Consider the following 23102-nt stretch of genomic DNA (forward strand, 5'->3'; position numbering starts at 1 on the left):
CTAAATTGCTAGGTAGAAAACCAGATACTAAAGCAGCTACAGAGGAAGAAAGTACATTGATACATTGATACGAAGAAATTACTAATCAAACTTTTAAGTGGCTTTAAATCTATGCGTGCTGGTATTTACAAACAATGACTATATGCGGTCTTCTCAAAAGACCTTTCAATGTAAATGATGGACACTTGTGTTTATTTCTTACAGGTAATGATTGCTTTTTCTTATCATGGCTATGCTGTAATCTAATCATTTCCAAAGGAATGCAGTACCGAAGGCATACAGAGGGAGGCGCCTACTGTATGGCTAACACCAATCTATAGCAAACCAATTTGTAAGATTTGAGCAGCAGGATGATTTAAGGGTGGAGTTATGCAAAGAGAACAGGTTTTAGCCCTGCCCAACAAAGACAAAGTCTAGTGACAAGCTTTATGTTTATTTCCTTCAGAGCAGGAATTGGTTTGTTACAGTAAAGAGCGAAGTCATTTGGGCAGCAACGTTTTGAAGTTGTGGTAAGTTTAATATTTTTCCTTTTGCTTCCTCACTTATTACGTTTCCCTGTAGGTTGAACATGTGTCACTGCTGCTACTCTTACTACTTTTTCCTCTCCTGCAATTCCTTTGCCATTTTACAGTGGAGACTCAGTTTCATTTTCAGTCTCATTGTGTAAGTTCTAATACTGTATCGTGTTATTTCTTGTCACTTTCAGGTGTAAGTAGTGTGTGACGGTTGTCATCAATGGGCAATGGCTAATGAACTATAGCACTATAGTGAATATATCAATGTGTTAGGGGCTATTTAGGACATATAACAATTTTTAAAGACAGAATATTTATTTTCAGAAGGATCTCCCTTTTTTAATAGCTTAATTATAGCATACATTGGGTTCCATCAATTTATTCATCTTATTTAAGACATCATTATTTAATTTGTACCTGCCATGGGGATATTTCTTTTCTTGTCATTTACCAGTCTTGATTCAAGAGAAATATATTTATTGTTGGAAATAATAAATGGCCACTTACCAGTTAAAAATAACACAAATAAAGTAAGTTAAAGGCATAGATAACATACCTATTAAACTCCTGAAATATGCAGCAGAGTTTCATTTCAACTTGTTAAAGGATTAGGTTTTTCTTTCTGTTACAAATTGTCTTTATATTCAGATTACACAATTCATTGTGTAATTATGCAGCATTTTTAACATTTTGGAGAAATCCAGATGTAGCGAGTATTATTACTCCCACTAGCACGTTATGGTGAGATATTTTGTTACTCTGCCATTGAATCTTATAAAAACGTGGTGATATTCTGTGATATCTGTAGATAAAATAAAGCTGGCAACATCTGTATTGATGTGGAACACATTCATTGGGGAATTTTAAGAATGTCTGCCATTGTTATTGTCTTAAAACTTCAATGTAACTCGGCACTAATCACTGGAATTTGTTGTTGCATTCTTGCCCCAGATATGTGACTCCAACTAGCCCTTAGAAACACAGTTAAGATAATAGGGAACCTGTAACACAGCTGAGTACTTTTACTGAATAGCACTGGTGTGCTGATAAGAAACACTGCATCATTAAACAAGCACCTTAGATTTAATGAAGATTCCTGTAACCCGGAACTGGTGGATATTACTGCTGCAAAAAAACAGGGAGGAAAATAGTGGCAAGAGGCACAGAAAAAAACCATGTAATATGAAAGTAACTTCTGTTACTTCACATAAGGGGTGATCATATCACTCATTAGCTGAGCTTGGTGCAAATAACTCACAAACTGCTCCTTTAACGGACTGCGAACACATGAGTTTCTTCTATCGCTAATATGCTAATCTGTTGGTTTTAGATGTTCATGTCAGCCTAGATTTGGTGTATTTAAATCAATGTGAAACTGCATTAATTACAGTGCAGATTGTCTTTTTTCCTCCTATAACATCCTGCCAAATTGAGATGCGAATCTTTAAATTTGCTTTGCACATTTCCTTACGTGGCGTTTCTGTGAACTTTTTGAAAGTTTGCAAAGCACCATTTTTGCCAAATTACTGAGAAATTGTGCGACTGGCAGATTTTTGCAAAAAATGGCAGTGTATAAAGACCATGTGACATAAGGTCACATGGCCCAAGTTCTGTAAATGTCTTCAACATTTCGCCTGGTTTGTGAAAAAATGTGCACATCCCTACTGCTGAACTACTCTGTTTATCTGGTTCTATGACACAAGTGATGCAAAGCTCGCACAAAGCTCCTTTGTTACTCAGAGACGAAACTGCATCAATCTAACATCATAATGCTGCAGATCCCTTGACATGTATTAATTCCTCTTAATGTCACCTAAGGCCTTGGACATGGTAAAAAATACCGTGTTGAGCCAACACACTTACCTCCTGCACCTGGTATGTGTGTGGCATTAGCAGGCGCGTGCGGAGGCGTGCTGAATTGCAGCTGACAGATTAATTTAAGGCCTTGTTCAGGGTGCTGGCTTCGGAGGGAGGGCGTGCTGCCGTGCGTGCTGCCGTGAGAAACAAAGTATTCAATTTGAATACTGGTTTTCAGGGTAGCAACTGCCCTGTCTCCGAAGCCAGGAGTTGAAGCTGACTACAGTTTCAATAAACGAAAATTTCGTTTTTTGGAGCTGCAGCAGCGTCACAGGGACCAAGGCAGCCAATGAAATCATTCTTCAGAATGATTTCATGACTGCAATTTGGATACTTACCATGCCGTGTGTAACCCCGCCCCCTCCCCAACGCTGAAAAGTCTGCTGGGGGATAAACACAGATCGCCCAGCAAACTGCAGCACTGCCTCCCTCACGCCCTCCCTCCGAGTCCTGCAGCTGACACCCTGAACGAGGCCTAAGTTTTCGCGCTTACAGGAGTGGAGGGCCACAAACAGCCAATGGGAACGAGGGACTAGCCCCGCCTCCCGCCTCCGCTCTGTCCCGCCTCCCAAGCGTGCTCGCTGCCTCGCCTGACAGGACGCAAAAAAGCTCCTTGTGCAGGCGCGGCTGTTATTACCATGTCTGTGGCCTTAGGCTAATGTCTCGCTGCACGCCGCCATGTGTCCTGGCAGCGCGTGCACGGTGCTTCACTTTGATCAGCGGTCTGTAGGCAGCAGGGCATGGCCAAAATGGGTCGGGTGGGCGTGGCCATGACAGGGGGGCGGGGGTGGGGAGAAGACATGGCTATGTCGCACATTTCTTTTTCTGTTCCAAGTGAAGGATCCGCTTACCATCAACATGCTACAAGTGTGTGTGTGTCTGTATATATTGTGTGTATATATGTTGTGTGTGTTGTGCACTTGAGGAAGGATCGACCCCCTCCCCTGTTCATCCCAGGCTGCCGGCGATCTCCCCTCTTCATTGGCTCCCTGGTGCACCATGTGACGCATCGCGTTGTATCCCCGCTGGATGACGCGTCACAGTACTGCACCGACACACTTTATTCGAGCAAATACCCAGTATGTACCTGGCAGATACCTGGAATGCGCCGCTCCTCACCTCTGACAAGCCCCGTTGCGTTTGCCTTCCCAGCCTGGGTTCATGCCTGGCTGACGGGCGGCTGATCTGTTAAATGATAATGATTAGGATTTAATAGGCTGCAATGCTTCGCGTGTCTACCAGATGGCATAAATTCATGAATTGTAATGCAGTATATATATATATACTGTGCAGTATTGCAGCCAGCGGGAATAAAATGCTTCAATCCCTGCCTGGAAAATACCTCAATGCACTCGGGCAGAAAACAGTCACAAACCTCAATACACCCGGGTATACCCGAATTCGTGGGACTAGCCGTGCCCGAATAAAGTGTGTCGCCAGTGTATGTAGTGAGTCATGAAGCGAGGAGTCACCAGGGCCTGCTAGGGAGGAGGTAAGAGGCTGGTGAGAGGCGTGCACGCCACCGGCTGCAGCGGGGACCCAGCCAACACATGGTTGTTTTTAAAGCTTTAGAAATAGAACCTATTATAAATTACTTTCATACAAGTATCTACCCCAAACTATTACGTGAGCAAAATGTGTCACATGTATATATTTAACATTTTGATTAATTATGCAAGGAAATTTTAACAATGGTAACTCCCTTATGTACATCACATACCTTTCTCTGAAATGTGTTTTTCTGTACTAAACTACTGTAGCAAGTCCATTTCAGTGTGTTTATTTTATTTCCACATGTTTAATAATTTTGAAGTTTGTAAGGTTTTAATAAGCGAACATGTGGCTATTTTGGCAGTGTGGCATGCGACACAGGATAATACAGACATCGATGTAATGTAATTAACATAACTTTCAAGTCTATACATGACACGAAGAGACAATGTAATTACATGAAGAAACACATCTTTATAGGAAAACGACATAATAAAATTACTCTCCAAACTCTCCCCTCTGCTGTTTCAAAGTACTCCCTGTCACAAGCCGTAATAAATAACATCACAGGGAGGGTCAGTACAAGATGCAGAACAAGATAGCATGAAGTACTTCACTTGATATATTTGAATTTAGATATTACATTGAAATGTACCACTTTCTTGATATGGTTTACTATGGTAAACTAGCTATTGCCCATAATGAAAACACTCAGATTACAGTTTATCGTAATTGTGGGGTACAGTAGATTGCCATAAAATAGCACTTGTCCCTTTATCCAACAGAAGTGTGCTTTTAAAGGTTTAGGGAGCAGTATAAATGAGATGGCAGTCAAGAACTCAAGGTATTGGAAGACCCTATTATTTGTCTGACAGAGAGTGATTGAGTCAGCTGTGCTGAAGCAGGGATATCCAGAAAACCTAACCTGTTGGCGGTCCTTAGCGATTGGCGTTGGCCACCCCTGGCCTATGTATGGGGAGGCTGGAGGAGGGCTGCATTAGGTGCAACCCATTACTTTATTTTAAAAGAGCCCTTGTCATCTTAATAAAACCCATGGCCCATATTGACTACGGAGTGATGTCATAAGACACCCTACGGCCCATTCACTTACACAGGTCGTAAGATGTTTTATGGCAAAGCACCACTTATAGAAAAATATGGGCCATGGTGTTTGCAATGCTTCTTCATTTTTGTTTTCCTATTTTAATATGATATTACTGGAGAAAATACATTACAATAGATATTCTGCTTCACAGCATGTGGAACAAGGACTGAAATGTCAGCAGAGACTCTTCATGAGCGCACCAAATAGATGATTAAAGGGGATGGAAAAATCACTGACAGTTCATGAACTAAGGTGTAATTATGTTAGAACAAACGTATTTTTGTTAGCTTGGATCTAACAATCTTTCAGTGGTTTGTAAAGCAGCTGCCTACTCATTTTTCTCTCTTAACTCTTGATTTTTTTTCTTAACAGAATTTGAATGGGGGTGTCCTCCGGAGATGAACTGTGCTATTTTTAGCTCTGAGATTCTTACTGGTTTACGTGCTGGTGTTATCCTTACTACCAAATCTCCCTGGTCTCGGGGACAATAGGAAGTCGCAACATCATCGTGGGGCTGACATTGCGACTTCCTAATGGATGACAGCTTAAGTGGCCAGGAAATTATCTTTGGAACCTGGGTTTTTCTCAGAGCTACAAATAGCACAGTTGAAATTCAGTGGGATTGTTGCTTTCTTTTTTTGTGACTGAGCACTCTATTTTTAGTTTTCACAGTGTACCTGACAACCTTACCTTATTTATACCATGCTTCTGTAAGGAGTAGGGCTGTTTTAGCGTCAAGTACCCTTATGACATTCACTGGACATTACAAAGGCCAGGTACATACAGTAACAGCAATTTTTGCGAAAGTTCACATTGCTTGGAAACTCGCAAAGATACTGTAGACTTAGGCTGAGTCCCCGCTGGCGCTGAGCTCGCAATGCGCTTGGCGCTTACCTCTGTGAATGGGAATCCTCCTGTTCACGCGAATCCTCCTGTTCACGCTCGCGCTGTGCGTGGGTGCTCATGCGCGTGCACGCACGCTCTCCCAAGCTTTGTGCTTGAGGAGACACTGGAAAGAGTCTTTGAGGCTCAGAGCAGGGTCACATGACCCTGCTCTGACCAATGGGTAGAGAGAGGGCATGTTCTAATGCCCTGTCACTACTGCAATCACAGGATTTGTAGCCGAGAGAAGTAAGGGGGGCGGGGGGGGGGGGGGCAAAACGGACTGCTGTGGTGTGTGTGGGGGGGGGGTGGGCGGGGTGAAATCACCACTCCAAGCATGAGCGAGCTCAGTGGCAGTGTGGACTCAGCCTTAGGCCTGGGACATAGTGCCCCAAACAGTGCGGAGGCGCGCTGAGGCTCAGGGAAAGCGGGGCTTTCCCTGGCCTTACACAGCGCGCCGTCAGGGGGTGGGCCAGTGACGTCACGGAGCTGGTTCGCCCTCATTGGGCGAACCGCTCACGTGACCGGCACTGCGCTCCGGCAAGCGGGGAAATTTCAAAACTCCGTTAGACACACGCTTCCCTAAGCGTGCCGACGCGTGCGTGAGCCCCTGCTAAAGCCGCTCTCATTGCGGCTGCAGGGGCTCAGTGCCGAGCAGCAGCACGGCTCAGCGCTGACCATGCCCGAGGCCTTAGGTGCAATATTTTGTCACTGCAGCAAAATATTTTTTGTGTGAGCTAAATTAAAGAGAAACAGGAGAAAGTAAGAGAATGTCTGCAAATCTGCAATGCAAATTAACTTTTCCTCAGAAATTGGCAGTTTCTGCAAAACAGTTTCTCGCCCCCAAAAGATATGAGCCCATTTCGCCTGATTTGGGCTTCGAGCTTAAAGATTATTTTTAATATTTTTCCTTTCATCCTAACCATTTTTTCCCTTCTAAACCTCTTCAGCAAATTTCAGTGACGGGCGTCAGAAAACTATTTTGGTCTGTGGCTAACTTTATGTATAATGTGGGTAGCGAAAATGCTGGCAAAAAAAATGAAAAATATATTTTTCAAGCAATCCTTAAAGTATCCAGATTGTAAGCTCCTCGGGGCAGGGACCTCTTTCCTATTGTCTCAGTTTGTCCTAATATACAGATGTAGCAATGCTTACTGTTTTCAGTACCGGGTTAAGCCGTGGGATCACGACTGCCCTGGTGCCGGGAGTACAATCGCTGTTTGGGAGCATGACCCACCGCACAGTGACTGCGGCAGCAAAATCCCCAGAGCCACGGCTCCGGAGTCAGTGGCCCTTATTCTGTAAGGTGTGCTGGCGCAGATGGTGTGCTATCGCTGGAAAAGCCCTATTAAAGTCAATGGGACTTCTCATGCGATAGCACGTCATTCACACCTTACAGAATAAGGGCCAGTAAGTCTTGCTACATCTGTATATTTAGTCTCTTGTTATATAATGTTATTGTCCTCCCTTCCACATTGTACTGCGCTGTGAAACATGTTGGTGCCATAGAGATAAAAGATAATAATAATATAAGTTATACATGAAATTAGTACTGTGATCATCCACAATACTCATTTCTACCTTTTATCTAGTACAAGTGCAGGCAGGAATACTTTTCTACAGCAGTCGCATTGTTTGTAGGGTTTATCAGGCTAATATCAGGGAAGGGCATGTTTGCTTGAGATCACCAGTGTAACTTGGTCGGTCACTTGAGGTAGGTTTTCTATTAACTAGAAATACATATTCAACAAGCAGTTGAAAAATGACACTGCAAATGAAAAAAGCAATATAACTGCTTTGCTAAAATACAAGAGAGGAAACAAATACCTTTTATTGAGATTCCTATGGCTAATATAATTGTGTTTGCTCAGATTTTGTTACCGTCTAATTTATGGTAGAGAGAGACGGGAGTAAATCCTGGTTGAAAACGCAGTACTCGCTAAAGCAAATACATGATATGCTTAAAGGGCGTTGTCATGTCACAGAGGAGGTCACTGCCAGAGATTCCCGATCTGTGCCCAGACAAATTAATACTCACTGCCACCACAGCTGTTGGGTAGGCTTGACTCTTCATTATCCCCAACCTTTACCCAAGGGAGAGCTGCTTTCAGTATACAGGTTTCCACTAGCCAGCCACATGAAACTAATAAGGTTGGGGTATGCCACCAAAGCTTAGCAATCCTGGGCACTTCAGTCCATGTAAGTGGCTCCAGTGAGCCCAAGTTACACTCCAGGATAACAAGCAATTCACTGGTCACTTCCCCAGACTTCCAGGGGGACAGTGGTCACTGTAGCTAGTAGCCTTCTGGTATATTCCAACCTGTGTGGTGGGAGCTGCCACCACCCAAAGCTGGGTGCCCCAAGTCACTTGAACCCTCCTGGAGGCCGTTAAGGCTTAGCGCTCCAGCTAGCTCTCCACGTGAGAGAGCCCGATGGTGTCCTCAGAAACCCTGGAGTAATCCACAGGGTTCTCTCAGCAGAAACTTACCCCAACCCTCATCACATAGAGACTAGCCAACAAAGGCTCCACACAGGGGCTCTCAAAAATTCCCCCACCAGCTCTCTAAAGTCTATCCAGTGTAGCCAATCAGTGGTCGGATGGGGCGGGGTGCAGGGTACCCCCCAAGCTGCTGGTTTTGAACAATGCTTCAGTTTTGCAATCCCAGCCCTGGCAGCAGGTGGTTGAATCTTCCTCAGTTCCCCAACAATGGTCATCATACAACAAACACACAGCATGCATACCCATATAATGGGTTTCCAATTCCCTGGCATACAATGCAAGCTCTTAATGCAATTAATCAGTGAACATATCTCCTTTTACAGAGATGGTCCAGGTTAACCCCCAAGTGTCCACCACCTCCCCAAAAGAGATTTATCACTGAGAAAACATTTGCACATATAAATTACAGAGGCATCACCCATATGCCCAACATTAACCCTTGGTTGCCCACATAGAAACTGTAGACAATGGAAAGCAGGTCAGGGCTTCCACTTTAGTTTGGGGTACCTGCTGCCTATTTCGTCACAGGCGTTAACTTAGATTAGTGTCACATTACATGGACTAACAGTTTAGTGAGTCTAGGCCTGAGATTGATGATGTTACTGCTCTCAATTGGGAAGAAGAGTCAATAACCAGTTAAAAGGAGATAAATAAAGAATACTTTGATAAGAAATAGCAACCACAGTTTCTCCCTGATATATTGGTCAAATTGACCATGTCAATAGATTTTCAGATTAAAAATATTGGGTAGTATTTGAAACTGACCAGTTCTACTTTTGCTGTGGTTATCTGAAAGTTGATTTGAGTGGGATTGAATCTATAAAAGAAGCCGATTTCTTTTTTTTCAGTGCTACAGGCACACATTCCTGTGCATTTAATGGATGGATATAGGTGATCTCATTATCTCTCTGAGGAATTGCACATTTGAAGGCAGGCCTTTTTACATTAATAAATGCAAGTGTACTATAAGCACTATACAGAACGAAATATGAAATAAACCATTGCAATATTTGCACATTCATCTCATTCATCTCATTCATCTCATTCATCTCATTCATGACAGTGGAGGGTCGGCATACATTTTCAGATTCATTGGTAATTCTCCTAACTTCTGCTTTGAAGGCAGAAGCACCAATCACTATTTTTCCATACTGCAATTAAATGAACAAGGGTAAACTACCTGACAAAATAGGCAGGTTACCGCTTTTGCTAAAGCCTGAGGAATTAGCAGGGAGTATATAAGAATGAGTGGATCAGTGAGTGAAGACACTGACTGACTGTAAACAACGATACAGGAACCTGGTTCAACTTCTAATGTCAGCTTCTTGTGACGTTGGGCAAGTCATTTTATCTCCCTGTGCCTCAGGGACCAAAATGCACACAGATTATAAACTCATCTGAGCAGGGACTGTGTCTGTAACATTCCTGTGCTGCGTACTGCGCACTATATTGTAATGAACAGCTTTAAATCCCATTGGGAGATGAGCGCTATATGAAATAAAGCTATTTTTATTCGATTCTGTTTTTCAATAGCATAATCTCCTGAGACTCCTTTTTTTATTCAGGCTCACAAGTATAAAAATGTAATGTCCGAAGTAAAAGGCATTGCTTGTGTGTGAGATACTCGTCTATACCGGGTTGCCCAGAGAGATGTATAATATCTTCTGACGGGCTAGTTAAAAAGCCAATTAGATATAAGCCTCAGACAGACATGTATATGTTGACAGAAATTTAAGGATTATTAACAAACTACTTTATTTAAAATAAGTCTATAGCCTTTCTCTCCTTATGAGTAAGAATAGAAGTGCTCATCCTGTGTTACCTGGGGAAGCTTCTGACCTGAACTGTTGAGGGGGTCTTTACATATTTTCATATATTATGAGATGATATTTTACAAAGCATGCAATCTGCCTTGGAGCCTTGTTCCATATCTGTAAGTTTGTTATCTCTAATGTTGCATCTGACCACAGGATAAATGTTAAAATGAAAGGGGGGGGGGGGGGGAGGAAATCACTGCTCAAAATCCGGAATGTGGTATTTATTTTAGAACAAAAGTATGTTTGTTAGCTTGGATTTTTTCATGGTGATAGTACAGTGGAGGAATTTACTGAAAAATGAATCGACTTATTCTGTCTGGGCTCTGTCATAACCATCACATGAGTACAGCCTCACACTCTTCAATGTATCTCCCTCCCATTACAACCACATCACTACTTTTACCTAGCAAGCCAAGCAGAACAAGAGTAAAACAATTGTTTCTTAAAAAAGATCTTGCAACTCCAACATATCTTCAGTCTCAAGTTATGCTATAGCGTAAACCACCTACAGTATCTGGTTTATCTAGCTAGGAGGGATCCTGACTTTCACACCCTGGAAGTCAAGTCTTAATAACTGTGCTGTTTAGTTCAAGACCTGCTGATGCCTCCTGAATGTTTTATTATCCCCAAAGCTGCTTAACGCTATGTTGTCAGCCATTTTCCTTAATAAGGGAATTCTGCAACCTAACACCTGCTGTACAGACCAAAGTTTCTGAATGTCTCTCTGCAATATCATCCTGGATGGCCCTCCGCCGCCTTAAACTCAACATGGCAAAAACAGAGCTCCTCATACTTCCTTCCAAACCTGTCCCTACCTCATTCCACATTACTGTTGGAAGTACTATCATTCACCCTGTAGCCCAAGCACGTTGCCTAGGAGTCGCACTAAACTCCTCACATTCAAAACGTATCTAAAACCTGTCGCTTTTTCCTCTGCAATATTACAAAGATATGCTCCTTCCTCTGTTGCTCGACTGCTAAAACTCTGACTCAGGCCCTCATTCTCTCCCGTCTTGATAACTGTAACCTTCTGCTGTCCGGCCTTCCTGCCTCTCAACTGTCTCCCCTACAATCTATCCCAAACACTGCTGCTAGAATCACTCTACTCTATCCTAAATCTGTCTCGTTAGCGCCTCCACCTGAACGGGATCCTACTATGTGGGATAACCCCATTACAGGAACCCATGAAATAAAACACATGTGGCTTTGAGTAACAGTTGTACTACATGCAAAATACATGCGCACAGCCATACTCTCCAATATCACCCTCCCCGCCAAGTCCACTCACACATGTGAGTTAGTCCCTCAACGTTCTGAGGCCCTTGGGCACCCAACCACCCTGGTGTCCCCAAATAGCAATTTCCACCCAAGTGTGTGAGACAGCGCTGCCCGACTAGCGTGTGTACAGTTGTGCACTTGTCGAGGTGAGATACCTACCGGGTGCTCCAATACTCGGTTGTGCTGATACTGCAAGGTCGGATCACGGATCCAGCGATGTGATCCGCGAAGCTTCTGCCTCTACGTTGGGTGTTGTCCCGTGTGGACGGTTCCACCATGAAGAATGTCTATGTATTGGTGGTATGATCCGGTCCCAGATCACCAAGGGCCAGGTCGCAGCTGCGTCATGGCTATTCCCTCACTCTTGAGCTACAGGACAGTTTCCCTATCTATGGGGTCCCTGCAGCAGCCACAAGCTATCACAGTGAGTCGGGGACTAGCTAGGGCCCAGGGGGTTTCAGGCCTAGTGCAGGGGTCAAAGATGCCCTGCACCTAAGCAACCTACCCTAACCTTGTCCCATGTCCGATTGAGTATCTATATCTCTGCCCGGAAAAAGCTGTCACTGCTTGCACCTGCCCCCTGCCTCCGCTGCCTAGCGTACTGGCGCCAGGAGGGAAGGGGCTTATGGGGGACCAGGTGGGACCAAGGCTATAACTATAAAAAACAGCAATCTCCTGTAAGCTATTGACTTGATATGGGTAAGGGGTTTTGTGTAATGGAAAAAGCAGGAAGACGTAGGCAGGCCCGTCAAACTCACAATAGCTTGGGGGCCAATTCTTACGTCCAACTGCAAGACTCTGGCTTGCACCAGGAAAATATAAAATACAGTCACTATAAATGTCTTGAGCCTTTTTATATTAAAAATATGTAGGCGTCACTGGTATCTCCCATCCCCCCTCTCTTCTCATCCCCCTCTCTCCCCAACAAGAGAAGAGGAAACAGATACTGGTACGTGGCCATGAGAGAGGGGAGGAGAAACTGTCTCTCTCCTTCCTCTCTCACACTCTACCCCCTAGTGTGTCTCTCCTTCCTCTCTCTCCCTCTCCCTCTCTCCCTCCCTCCCAAAACCCACACAATACCCCAACCCCTACACAATACCTCCCCCCCACAAACAATATCCACCCCTCTCCCACAAATCCTTACTTTAGGGAGAGCCTCCGGTGCCTAGGGTTACATAGTAGATGAGGTTGAAAAAAGACGTATGTACATCAAGTTCAAAGTATGCTAATTTAGACAACAGATACTTTATCCTATATCTATACTTATTGATCCAGAGGAAGGCAAACAAAACCCCCCAGTGTCATATCATCCAATGAAATCTCATAAGGGGAAAAATAAATTCCTTCCTGACTCCAAGAATTGGCAATCGGATTAATCCCTGAATCAACATTCTTCCCGTGTTTACTTACAGTACCGACACACTTTATTGCAGTGTGGTCGGTACCGCAAGCCGGGAGATTTCCCGGCTTGCTAGTGGCCGCCCCTCGGCGTGCCGCGCGGTCACGCGTCTTCGGGAGCGTGCGCCCCCTGCACGCACGTCCAGGGGCTCCCCGAGGGAGCCCTGGTGTCCCGCGATCGCGGGACAGCGGCAGGGGGTTCCGGGGGACCCGGCGGACCCGGCAGCGGTAGGGAGAGCGCCCCGATCGGAGGGCGCTCTTCCGCTGCTTCGGCGCGCGCCCGTCACACTCGGGTGCGCGCCAGGCTACTGCTGCGGCCAAGAACGGGCAAATGCTCGAATAAACTTGGCCGCAGCAGTATTTGGTATATCCCTGTAGTCTTTCCTTTCTAAAAAGATGTCAAACCTTTTTTTGAACAAATCTATTGTATCTGCCATCACAGTCTCCATGGGTAATGAATTCCACATTTTAACTGCCCTTACTGTAAAGAACCCTTTCCTTTGTTGCTGGTGAAATTTCCTTTCCTCCAACCTTAAGGGATGCCCCCTGAGTACTTTGTACTGCCTTTTGGATGAACAGTTCTTTTGAAAGCTAGTTGTACTGTCCCCGAAATATATTTGTATATAGTTATCATATCCCCTCTTAGACGCCTCTTTTCTAATGTAAATAAATCTAATTTAGCTAGCCTCTCCTCATAAGTTAGATTGTCCAGCCCCTTTATTAATTTGGTGGCTCTTCTCTGCACTCTCTCTAGTTCCATAATGTCTTTTCTAAGGAATGTGCCCAAAATTTTACTCCATATTCAAGGTGTGATCTTATTAATATTTTGTAAAGGGGCATAATTATGTTTACTTCCCTTCCATCCATTGCCCGTTTGATGCAAGATAAGATCTTGTTTGCCTTTGCTGCTACTGCATGACTTTGCCAGGTGGCTTCTCCCCAAATACTGGACACACACAATGGTGAAAGGTACGACGCACTCGACACTCGCCTCTCTCCCCTCCGTTCGGTTTCCTCCTCTTTGGTCCCACCCCCAGGCTCCTGACACCGGCTCCTGACACCTCCTCCTGATTGGCTGCTCTTGGGTAATGCAACCAATCAGGATGGAGGAAGCTGCCCAGCCCCCTAGCAGAGGCCTTGCTCTTTCCCTGCTAAGGGAAATCTCGCGGCCACCACACCGGTCGGGTCACTATGTCCAGAGAAGTAATACCGGACACATACATTTTTACTGAACAGTGTCCAAATACAGGACAGGACAGTTCAATACTGGACACCCGGCAATCCTACAGCGATGTCACAGAAGTTGGGCCCGAGTTCCGACCGGGCAATACATCTGGCATGCATCGGGGGCAGAGGAGGCCTGGACCAACTGGGGGCAGAGTTGGCCTGGGCCAGTGGTGGGGAAGGGGAGGCCCCAGTTGTGTCCCAGCCAATGGGCCGCATGTTTGACAGCCCTGTGGTAGGGTTTCCTGCTAACCGGTAGTGCGCTATGGTTAGTTGTACATTACTTCAGCTAGATAACTGTATCTAAACATATACAGTATATTAATAGCTTTACCTTTAATCACTCGATTATATATTTTATGTAATGTAGGCATTAGGCTTAGATAAGCTTTTAACCCCTTTGGTCTCATGAAATAAATGTTATAGTCCCTCTGGCACTTGTATTTAAAGTTTCAATGTTTTTTATTGCACTCCAGATATATATCACTAAGACAGACTGCACTTTTCAGGAGTAGTGGCTGCATATTTTCTTCACTTTTGTTTTTTAATTCTTATTAAATTATGCCATAGATTTGTTTTTGTTATCCTGATCACTGTGAGCAATTCTTCTGCATTCTATCATTGGTTAGATATAATCCCTTAACTAGCCCCCATTGAAAGCAAAATATACCACTTTGTTGTATTTTTGTTCAGGGCAGCCAACAGAAATCATGGGGCCCAGGATAAATGAAAGGAGCAGCCCCCCCAACCCATAGCGGTTTTACCACGTCAAAATTTTTTTTAGCGCACAACATTTACTTAACCCCCCCAATACATATAAAAATACACCCCCAACACATATGAAAAGTACCCGACCCTCACTATATAAAAAAAAATACCCCAACCCCCCCAATACATATATAAAATACACCCCCAATACATATAAAATCAGACTTACCTTGGGAATGATCTCGGGTCAGGCCGGTGGCTGCAGAGGGCTGGTTGTTGCGCGGGAGGGCCGTTGCTGCGGGGGGTGGCAGTGCTATGCGGAGGGGATTGGCGATGCTGCAGTGTGGCAGTGACTGCGTGGAGCCCGGCGGCAGGTCATAGCAGTTGCCGCTGGCCCGCTGCAGGCACCTGTCTGTCCCACGCTGCTGCTCACATGTGTGCCGGGCCTCCCTCTTACGCCGGCGCGCCGGAAGCTTAGCCCAGCTGACTTCCGGTGCTGCCGTCAGAGACCCGGCACCGGGTGCAGCCACACTGCGTGTCTTTTGTTTGTTATTTTTACGGGCACGCAGGGGGCCTGTGACGTCAACACCGGCAGTCCCCCCCTGTTGGCAGTCCTGTATTTGTTATTGAGCTCTAGCTGGGTGCAGAAGTTTACAACCTTTGCTACTATATTAGTGCTACTGGTGCTACACATGGTCCAACAAAAGTAATAGAGACAATGACAAAACAAGCACAACATGTACTGCAAAGGCTTTTTTAGGGCTAAAATGCAATAATAGACACATGGCAAACTGCCAAGATTCGCTTTACCATTGATTCAATGAACCTTTCCAAAAAGTTAAAAAAAAAACAAAAACAAAAAAAAACACTGTGATAACGATGAACAGACGTTAGACGCCAAAAGCTCTAGCTCTACCTTTTCTAGAAGGTTTGGTCAAATTTTAAAAGCGAAAGTAATCTTGTTGTGAACTTTCGGATGGACGCGGATGATAAGTTTGACATCTCTGATAATGAATTAGGACAAAAGTAAATTAAATATATTTGGTAGCTACAGTATAGATAACTTGACACCATGTCAAAACATCGAAATAAATGGCAGATCAGAGTAATTTGCCCCACCTAATCGCTCCATATTCCCTACCTAATAGAAAATTCATTGGCCATATGCACATTTTTGTTATTTTGCGGTGGTAGTAAAGACCAAATAAGAATGGTAACCACTGTCCTAAATTATTTTTATAGTTACAGAACATGTAAAATTACTATCTCAGTCTTTCCAAACTACATCTGTAATTTTGGGATCTCAATCCAGTTGTGGCTCTTCAAGTCTAAATTACATATAGAAAATGCAGGATTTATGTGAACCAAGATGAATTGTGCTCAAAATATACAATATGAGAATGGCATTGAGCTCTCTTCCCATGCAGTTGCAAAACAGCGTTCACATTTTTTCCTGGTGACTATAATAATAAACACAAAAATAAAATGAGTGTACTAATAGGAATGAGTCCCTCTGATAATAGTGATTTCTGAAATAAAATGCTTGTTGCTTATAATATGATTCTGTCTCTAAACCATTTAGTACAGTTTTTGCACCAGGGGAACTTCTACACCAGTGATTTGAGAAAATGTGTGCTATTATCCAATAATACAGACATAAGCTCCTCACCCCCACCACATGCAGCACTTTTCATCTGAGATCTGACTCCAAAAGACTGTTCATGGTCCCAAGGCTCAGCAAAGTATCCGGCCGCTCCTCCTTCTCTTACCATGCACCCCAAAACTGTAACAATGTACCGGAGACTCTCACATCCGCCACCAGTCTAAGTTCTTTCAAAACTAAAGCTGTCTTTAATCTATAATCAATTAGTCAGTTAATCTTTAGTCAACTTTAATCTGGTCTATAAGTATTACACCTATAATATATATCTCTAAGGGCTGGACCCCGCTGGCTACTGCAGTGCCCGCTGTGGTGGAAGCAGCAGGGACGAGAGCCCTCCCCTCAATGGCGCCGGGCCCGCTGCGAGGGGGGGCCGCAGCGCTGTGGCGTGAGTTGCTCCTGCTCATGATAGAATTGAGAGCAGGACTTGCTACGGAGCGCTTAGCCACGCCCCCCGGTGGTTCAGCCAATGAGGGCGAACCTGCCAGGTGACGTCATGGCCGCGCCCCCGTCACTACCTCGCAACGCCCTCCCCCCCGGGTCTTTTGGTCTGCAGCTCCCTGCAGACCGGGGAATCGGCTGCACGTGCTGCCAATCTTGCGGGCGCGCGTGCAGCGGAGGTATTGGGGCCTCAGCCTAACTGTGCATGCAATGTCTTGTATATTATGTATACCCTGTTCACTTATGTAACTGTATTTGTAACCATGTATTATTTGTCATCTTAACTATGCCCAGGACATACTTGAAAACGAGAGGTAACTCTCAATGTATTACTTCCTGGTAAAACATTTTATAAATAAATAACATGTTAGAATACAGCTATTCCATGATCCAACTTTCTCTACCGTAGGGGAGCGCAGTATCGTGTCTATACTGCTCGGTGCTTTGGCGTCTCATGTGACCACTCGGAATCCCGGATATGCTGGCTGTCCCGGGTGTTCCGACGGTTAGAGAACGCTTCTCTGTGTCTCACGTTCTCTCCGGGACACCCAGCCCATCTGGAATTCCCAGAGATAATATGTCACTGTTACGCCGGTGCTGCCCGCAGACCAGACCCGTTCCTTTCACTGAGGTGAGGAACGTATAGAAGCACGCACCCGCAGCAAAGGGAGCGTGTCCGGAGTGTGGTGATTTGGCGTTGCCAGGCCAGGTGTTATTTAGCTAGCCATACTTGCCGGTACCGGTGTAGAAATGCCGTTGTCGTTGCCGTTAGCCAAAGTCTGGGATTGGAGAATTCCGGAAGGTCGTTTGTCCAAGCAGGGGTCGAGAGCCAGAGAGAGACGTCCGCCAAGCCAAGTCGTAACCTGAGAGAATAAGAGAGAAAACGCCAGAGTAGTAATCCAAGTGAAAACTATGTCGAGCAATGAATGATAGGAAGGACTGGCATTATAAAGTGTGGCTGACCAATCAGAAGTGAAGGCAGACCTGGAGGACTGCGTGGAGCCATCCTGGATAGGTTCCCTTGATTGGCAGGCAGGTGAGGACTCTTGTCTTGACAGGAGATCTTATTCCTGTGTTGGGGGCGGGTCTTCACTGCCAGAGCAGTGAATAAATTAACTTCGCCCGGCGCGCGCTGTTCAGGCGCGCGCCCGGGCAACATGGCGGCCGCGTGAGGTACTGCTGGGAGCCGGGGACGCCGAGGACGACGGGGAACCCCCAGAACCGCCGGAGGTGAGTGGCGCTGGCGAGGGATGCGCGCCACGGCATCAGGGGTGAATATAGGAGCAGAGGAACCAGGGCGCGGACGCCGCGATCCCTGATTCCTCACAGTCACTGAGTAATGTGGAGGTGCTGAGACAAAACACGGCTGTGAACCCCAGAAGCTTACGCAATTCTATTGTTTTTATTGCTTCATAGATACCTTCATACATATCATACATATTGCATTCTTTCTCTGTTTGTCCTAAAAACTTTGCTGACCACCAGGTAATTTCCATAGAAGTTGCCACGCAATTATACTGTATCTGCCTTTTAAAAATAAGATGTGAGTAGAATTAACTACTGGTTCACATAACTCCCTTTCCATTAAAGAATAAATGTATTACACTAATTTGTGTTTTTATCTCTTCTTTTTGGTTTGATACTGTGCTCTCCAACATTGGAGAAAGTTAGAAATTGGAAGAACTCAATAAATAGTTCTGCAAGTGTTTGAGCAATAGTATCGTTGTGTATTATATATTTGTACACACTTTTGCATTGATTTAATTTATTTTTAAATCACACATTTTCAATATTAATTAATTATACCGATAATATTTCATTTTTCACCAATTCACTTGCCAATAAGATTAGTGCACTTTCTGACTTAATTTGTCACGGACACTGGGTGTATTTGCACTTTTATTGTATTAAGAGGAGCGCCGACTTGTGTATTGTTTTGTTTCAAGTATTCCATGATCTACACAGATCCCCAGCAAGCTCTCAGAAACCCCCCAAAATTACCACTATATATATGTATATGTGTGTCAAAAGACGTGCTACTAGACTTGGCTAATTGTATTAAACAAGAAACAAAGAAGTCCTCAGCAACATCCAATGTGACAAAAATACACAGTGAAATACCTATATATCTCTTGAAAAAAGGGTCATTTAGTTAACCCTTTGGCCAAAGCGTATAAGCCTGCGAGCCACTTTCAAGGCATGACCATAATATCGCAGGTCCTAAGACTAACTGGTTAAAATCCATATTTACCTCTATAATTAGGGAAACGATGGTGCTGGCGTTGAACCTGTCGCAACCAGCTGGATGAAAAGAAAACCTGCTTACCCGGACAGTTGGGAGGGTCGAGCTTTAAACCCTGGGTGGGAGGAGCCACTAACCTCCAAACAGCTGAGACCAGCTGGACAAAGTTAACATGCACACAGATCCCCAGCAAGCTCTCAGAAACCCCCCAAAATTACAGCATTATGTGTATGTGTCAAAAGGAGTGCTACTGGGCATGGCTAACTGTATAAAACAAGAAACAAATAAGTCCAGAGCATTCCGTGATCTAGCCTGAATAAATTTGTCCTACACTCAAGTAGATGAATCATGCTGAACACTCTAATGAGGCTATGAAAGATGAAGATTACTTTTTGGCTAAACTAAACATGATTACTTGGACAAATGTATATGCGGAACATACACTTTCTATTTACATTATATACTTGCGGTATTAGAAGCTGCTTCATGAAATGGAACACAATTTTGTAGCAAGCTTTGTTTTCTGTTACAAATTAAATGCTCCTTGAATTTAGAACACACTTCACAGGGTTGTTTTGTGTGAATTTGCTGTAGTGCACACTGGTAGGATATGAATACTACCTGTAACACAATGGTCCCTACAGTATGCACTAAGACCATTTTGGAAAATCTAAGTGCTGAAGAGTAGTACTGTACAAAGCTCCATCTGTGTTGTATTTAAGTCCTTATGTGACTTTTTACATATGATGCATAATTTGCTGTTTAAAAGTGTTTGATGTTTTGCATAGTGTTGAATATCTGATTGATACAATTGAAATAAAAATATAATTAGGTTAATTTTATTTTTTTATTTATGACTAGCATTAGCAAATATAAATTATTAGTGTAATATTTATAACAGCCATTCTGTGACAATAATACATTGTTAGTCTACATAATTTAACATACGTGATGCATCAAATACATTTGTGCTTGACACATAGCTTAATTTAATTCTGCACTAACTATATACAGGCATACCCCGGTTTAAGGACACTCACTTTAAGTACACTCACGAGTAAGTACATATCGCTCAATAGGCAAACGGCAGCTCACGCATGCGCCGGTCAGCACGTCCTGAACAGCAATACCAGCTCCCTACATGTACCGAAGCTGTGCGCAAGCGGGGAGACTATAGAGCCTGTTACAAATGCGTTATTTACATCAGTTATGCACGTATATGACGATTGCAGTAAGGTACATGCATCGATAAGTGGGAAAAGATAGTGCTTCACTTTAAGTACATTTTCGCTTTACATACATGCTCCGGTCCCATTGCGTACGTTAATGCGGGGTATGCCTGTAAACAGAATTTTTAGGCTACACGCCAGGTTAAACAATGGTTGACGATTTTGACACAGGTGCAACGATATTTTCTGCCACACTCAATTATTTTTAGTGCATGAATATATGCGACTAAACATATTTGACGTGTAAGGCGCACATTGAGATCTATAAAAGGATAGTATACAGGCTCAGACAAACGCAATATCATTTGTGATTTCCAGGGCGTCATTTTGACACCAAAAAGTTGCCCTGCTTAGTTCATATAGTAGGCCTCATTGTGTTAAATTGCATGATACACACAGGCATTTTTATCTTCGTGTAAGTTAACACCTAGAGTATGTAATTACCTTGGCACAAAGCAGTTGAAAAACAAGAAATATAAAAGTAAGGTGGGAAATTTGGCCTGGTCATGAAGTTCTCCATGGTTGAATTATTCCACTGTGTTAATGAAAGTGAATGCACTCATCTATATTCCATTCTGTAGAATTCAATATATATATTTAGTAACACTTTAAATGTATGTCCAAACCTGATGCAGATCTTTTCCCCACCCTGCCCAGAGGCCTTGGTGTGCACATTCTTTTAAGATTAAATTAGATATTCAGATGGGCTTGTATAGCCTAAGAAGACAAGAGTAGAGAAAATTAAAGGTTTCGTGCTAGCCCACAAAAGCAGCTAAAAATAATGTCCCAATTGAAGGTTGCAGGTTATTGTAACTCATAATATTAGAATAAAAGGCGTGTGTTTTTGTATAGGTGCACATTAAACTCCGATTTGCTTTACATTCTTCTGCACATGTGCCATAAGTCAAGATGAGCTGAAATAGTTTTTTTTTCAGAGTACTGTAGCATTTGTTTAAATAGAGTTCTGCAGTTAAAAAGGCATTCCAAGTGGGTGATTTTGCTTTGTGAATATTTATTTTTTTAACATGGGATTGAAGCAGGGGATCTCCAGAGCTGAACCTCATTAATTTCTGCTCCGGGGCCCCCCAGCTTCCAGAGATACTGATCTCCACAGGGGTGCTGGTAGCCACTCCGCTTGGGTTCACATTATGACTGCTTTTCAAAGCTCCGGCGCCCTGTGGGCCAATAGGAAGTTGTGATGCATCCCCTGTGGGCCAATAGGAAGTTGTGATGCATCCCCTGTGGGCCAATAGGAAGTTGTGATGCATCCCCTGTGGGCCAATAGGAAGTTGTGATGCATCCCCTGTGGGCCAATAGGAAGTTGTGATGCATCCCCTGTGGGCCAATAGGAAGTTGTGATGCATCCCCTGTGGCCAATAGGAAGTTGTGATGCATCCCCTGTGGGCCAATAGGAAGTTGTGATGCATCCCCTGTGGGCCAATAGGAAGTTGTGATGCATCCCCTGTGGCTTCCTCTTGGCCCTCGTGACGTGAGAGTTTTAAACTTGCAGGAGATACTGACACCCCCTTCTAAGGTAAATATCTCTGGAAGCAGAAGGTCCCCACAGCTGACATTAATGGGGTTCAGCTCAGACCCCCTGCTTCAACCCTATGTTTAAAAAACATCGCTAAACGAATTGCTCACGTGGATTGCGCCTTTAAATACAATATTTGTACAGGTAGTAAGACCCTACTAATAGCTCTGAATAAAGTTTGCCAGTTACTAAATGAAATTGAAAATGGCATTCTAAGATTTAAGTTTTGGTTCCCTTGGGGAAACTGTCAATTGATTGAGGAAATGTTGGATTACTGAGAAATGTGTAGCACTTCTGCTAACAGATTTACCAGGAGTTAAATTTGGTAAAAAAAAAAAAAAAAACCTGTTAAAATGCTTGCAAATGCATTTTGGAAAGTTTTATGAATCTCTTATTCTGGGGCAATGTTTTTGCACCGTACGCATCAAAGAGAAACATTTGCACATACTGTATATAAGTGTAGCCAGGGTCCCTCTGGTCCCCCTGTCTGCAGGTTTCTTTCCCCCTTGCGTGTGTGCTGCTGCGGGGGCGAGCGCATTCCCGGGGCTCCCGGTGGCAGCTGCGGCAGGACGCCGCCATGTTTAATGTGTTCGCGCATGTGCGGAGGCTTGCGCGTAAGCAGAGCAATCGCGGCGCCCATGTTGAGGTTGGCGCGGGAGTTCGTGCCTGTGCCGTGCAATGCACAGAGGTTGGCAAGCATAGAGGTGGCCATTACATGTGTGCAAGAGCTCTTGGAAGTTGCGCATGCTCAGTTAAGAGTAGCGGCGGCCATTACAGCTTCAGACATGCGCAGTAATGATCGCGCACGCGGTCCCCATAGGAAAGAGCTGTACCAAGAACTACAATTCCCAGTAGCCTCTGGGGACTGCACTTTCACCCTGGTCACAGGCAGCATTGAAGCCAATAGAGCTGGCAGCTTCTCCTGCAGCAAAGAAGATACAATGTTGGGTGCAGACAGGGTTTTGTCAGTTGGATCCAGGAAGCGATTGGGGAAGGTAGTGTACACAGGTGCAGTGCTCTGCTGTACTAGGCCCCAGACACCCCAGGCCAAGGTAGGCCCCACTCCCCACTAGTTTAGTGGGTAAGTTGATAGGGAAGGCCCCTTAGGTAGGGACCCTGCCCTTATCCGAGTCTTGTCAGTGACACAGCTGCAGTGCTGTGTGCACGGACAAGAAGAGACAGTGTGGCTTGCAGTGCAGCCACATCAGTTAGCTTTGGCTG

General features: G+C 44.3%; 1 protein-coding gene across 2 annotated transcripts in view; it reads left to right on the forward strand.

Annotated features, from left to right (window-relative positions):
- The first annotated feature begins 386 nt into the window (after positions 1 to 386).
- SH2D4A (SH2 domain containing 4A) overlaps positions 387 to 23102 on the forward strand; it is a 127875-nt gene continuing 105159 nt past the window's right edge. For both annotated transcript variants that reach the window (XM_075605256.1, XM_075605263.1), the window contains exon 1: positions 387 to 509. The gene's annotated coding sequence lies outside the window, so the exon portion shown is untranslated. The remainder of the gene's footprint in view (positions 510 to 23102) is intronic.

This window comes from Ascaphus truei, chromosome 1 (genome assembly GCF_040206685.1).
Source record: "Ascaphus truei isolate aAscTru1 chromosome 1, aAscTru1.hap1, whole genome shotgun sequence".
Lineage (NCBI taxonomy): Eukaryota > Metazoa > Chordata > Amphibia > Anura > Ascaphidae > Ascaphus > Ascaphus truei.